This window comes from Colobus angolensis, unplaced genomic scaffold, assembly GCF_000951035.1.
Source record: "Colobus angolensis palliatus isolate OR3802 unplaced genomic scaffold, Cang.pa_1.0 Scaffold443, whole genome shotgun sequence".
NCBI lineage: Eukaryota > Metazoa > Chordata > Mammalia > Primates > Cercopithecidae > Colobus > Colobus angolensis.
Genome location: NW_012117855.1, coordinates 583,911 through 587,133, shown reverse-complemented (window position 1 = coordinate 587,133; position 3,223 = coordinate 583,911). Strand labels below are relative to the sequence as shown.

Below are 3,223 nucleotides of genomic sequence, written 5' to 3'. Positions count from 1 at the left end.
GGCGCGGGCAGCGGGGGGCTAGAGGTCTTCAGGTCGAAAGCCCCGGAGCCGCCCCCCTGCCCGGCTCCTCCTGCCCTGCCCACCTGCATCTGCAGCGGCTCAGGGCGGACTCAGGTGAAACACCCGGGCCAACAGGGGCGCTCGCGGGGCGGGGCGGCGTGACCTGGGGCCGCTGTCTGCCCTGCAGGACCCTCCTCCCTCCCAAGTCCGCGTGCCCGCCCAGCCCCATCTAAACGCGGGGTACGGAGCTCGCAGGTCACTCTTAATCTAAAACCTATTCCTATGAAGTGGAAGATGAAGGAAAATGGAACCTATCAGATGGGCCTGAAATGCTTTCACTACATCCCTTAAATACAGAATCCGCCCATTTTTTCTATTCCGTGCTTCAGTCACAGTACATCTACAACCTAAAGGAAACTGTACTATTAACAAGGAAAAAATGACTCAGTCTACACACTTGCTTCGCCCAAAACCCTCTACAACAGCTAATAAAATACACATGCAGGCAGGCGGGCTTACACCTGGGACCAGACAGTGCCGCTCGCTCCGGGAGTCCCTGAGCCTGGGGCGCAGGAGTGCCCCGGGGTCAGCGGGCAGGACACTGCCTCTGGTGCCTGCGGCGAGTGCAGGGATGTAACTTTACAGTGATGCCTCAGGCACGGACAGAGGAAAAAAGTGAGGCTGGCACTGGGTGGCAAAGCTCACAATTTCAGCCGCAGCAGCAACAACAATACACTGCCTGTAACTAAGGCAATGTCGATCCCGAAAAAAAAACCCCCCCCTCCACCTCACTAAATACTGGTTTAGTGTTTTTTTTTTTTTTTTTTTTTTTTTTTGAGACAGAGTCTTGCTCTGTCACCCAGGCTGGAGTGCAATGGTGTGATCTCAGCTCACTGCAACCTCCGCCTCCTAGGCTCAAGCTATTCTCCTGCCTCAGCCTCCTGAGCAGCTGGGACTACAGCTGCCCTCCACCACCCCCAGCTAATTTTGTATTTTTAGTACAGACAGGTTTTCTCTATATTGGTCAGGCTGGTCACGAACTCCCCACCTCAGGTGATCCGCCTGCCTCGTCTCCCAAAGTGCTGGGATTACAGGCGTGAGCCACCCTGCCCGGCCTCAAATGCAACTTTCAGGGGACACCATTCAACCCAGGACATGGGGGCCCACCTGCAGATGCCCCTGTTGGTCCTGTCCATCCTCCCCAGCCCCTCAGGACTCTGTACCAACAGATCTGCCCCCTGCTGTGCACAGCCCTCCCTCCCTGAGTCCTCCCCAGGGAGGAGACCCCCACCTCTGTCTCCACTCCCCTGCAGCTGTTTTCTGGGGCCTCCTCAGCACTCACTCTGCCCACCGCTGTCCGGAGCCTTTCCCTCCAGCCCTGCACCTATGCCCTGAACTGCCTCTGGTCACAGGCACCAGCTTCCCTCCCAGGCCCACCCCCATGCCCACTCTCCTCCCTGGTGTCTGGCAGCCCCTCCTGTGGCCTGGACCCACCCAACACAGTGGCTCTGCAGCCCCCAGCCCAGATGTCCTGGACGTCCCCCAGCAGGGGCCACAGCCCTTCCTCCCTGGCAAAGGATCCCTCGCTCGTTCCCATGGGCCCCCTGCAGGGCCTTCCCCGACACCGTGTGTGCAGGGCCCTCCTGGAAGCTGGCACTGCAGGACCCCTTCCTCAGGGGCTGCTCGCTCAGCCCACACCCACTGAGGCCAACACCCAGCCTTCATGCACCGCAAGAGTGACCTTCCTACTATGAAAAGCCTCATCGTGTCCCGAGTCCTGGCCTGCAAGAAAGGAGGGAGGGAGCTTGTGCCCTCGTGCGTGCCAGTCACTGCTTCCCAATGGGTCCTTTGCCAGGCTCCCAACCTGCTGTGCCACTGAGGCTCAGCCTGGCCGTGCCTTCCATTCACTAAGATCAGCCCCACCAGTCCCGAGAAACCTGCTCGGGCTCCAAGCCCTGCATGGAATGCCCCCACTCCATCCTTGCAGGTGTCAGCCTCAACCATGCCAGGGCCTCGGGCAGACTCACCCACTGAGGACAGGCACCGATCCCCAACCCACAGGCCTGCCCACAGCCCCCACGTGCTTCCACACTGGGGCTTGATGACGGGGGAGGGCCAAGCCGTCTGCGCACAGTCAGGTCAGCCAGGCTCAGGAACATGGGCCTGCCCTCTGTACCCAAGTCCCAGGATCAGGATGTGGCAGCCCCTTCAGAGCTCACCGCCCTTCACATCTGGCAGAGATCCAGAAACTCCTCACGAAAAGCAAAGACGCAAAGGAGTTGGGGGACAGGAACGGAGGCGCCTTTTCTCCCCTTGGAGTGGGGCGATCGCACCATGCTCTGTGCGTAAGTCAGCGCAGAGGCTTCTCCCACCAGGTGCAGAGCGCACAGCACGTGGAGGGCAAAGCTGCCTTCAACGCTCACCTGACAAACTACTACAGCTGGCACTCAGCTCAGAGGACGTCAGCCACCACCTACCTCAGCCAAGTCACCTGCGCTGAAGCCTGGGAAGCTACCTGGAGAGGGGACGTTTGGGGAACATGTGGGTGCCCCCAAGAGACTCCAGCCCTGCTTCAGAGCCAAGTGCCCTTGATCCAAAGAGGGCACTGGGGAGGGTCCCAGGGGGCTCCACCACCCCCAGGGTGCTGTCTAGGGGCCCACTCCCAGAAAGTTAGGGGGGAGAGAGCTGCTGCACCCACCTGACCCACTTTCTCGCCCGCAGCTTCTTCCCTACCTCACCTCACTGTTCCAAGGTCAGATCCAGATCTTCCGAAACATCCTCAAAGAAAGGGCTAACCCTCAGGCAAAGGCACAATCTACCTGAGGCTGGTTATCTAAGCGAGCACAGCTGGGTCAGGCCAGGCTGCCTCAGCCCCGGGCGTTAGGAAATCACCGGCCCGCTGAGTCACGGCCCCACAGCCCGGCTCTGCCGTGACACAGCACATTCAAGCCGCCGCGGTCCCCCGGGGTCAGGGACACGCGAGGACAAGCTACAGACTGCTCGGAACTCAGGCCAGGGAGGGGAGCCCCCGACGCCAGGGAAATCCCCGTACCACGCGGGCTGAGTGCAGGCTGGGCCAGGCCAGGACGCAGGGGTCGGCCGTCCCCTGCCCCGCTCCCCTGCCCTCTCCTGCCCGGCTCCGCTCCACTCCCCTGCCCCCGCTCCACTCCCCTGCCCCCTCTCGGGGCACCAACCCCGCCTCTCTAGGGGACGCAGGCGGTCC

General features: G+C 61.3%; 1 protein-coding gene across 1 annotated transcript in view; it reads right to left on the bottom strand.

Annotated features, from left to right (window-relative positions):
• Positions 1–2,945, bottom strand: part of LOC105522882 (putative E3 ubiquitin-protein ligase UNKL) — a 19,786-nt gene extending 16,841 nt beyond the window's left edge. The window contains exon 1 of the mRNA XM_011957491.1: positions 2,739–2,945. The gene's annotated coding sequence lies outside the window, so the exon portion shown is untranslated. The remainder of the gene's footprint in view (positions 1–2,738) is intronic.
• Positions 2,946–3,223: the final 278 nt, after the last annotated feature.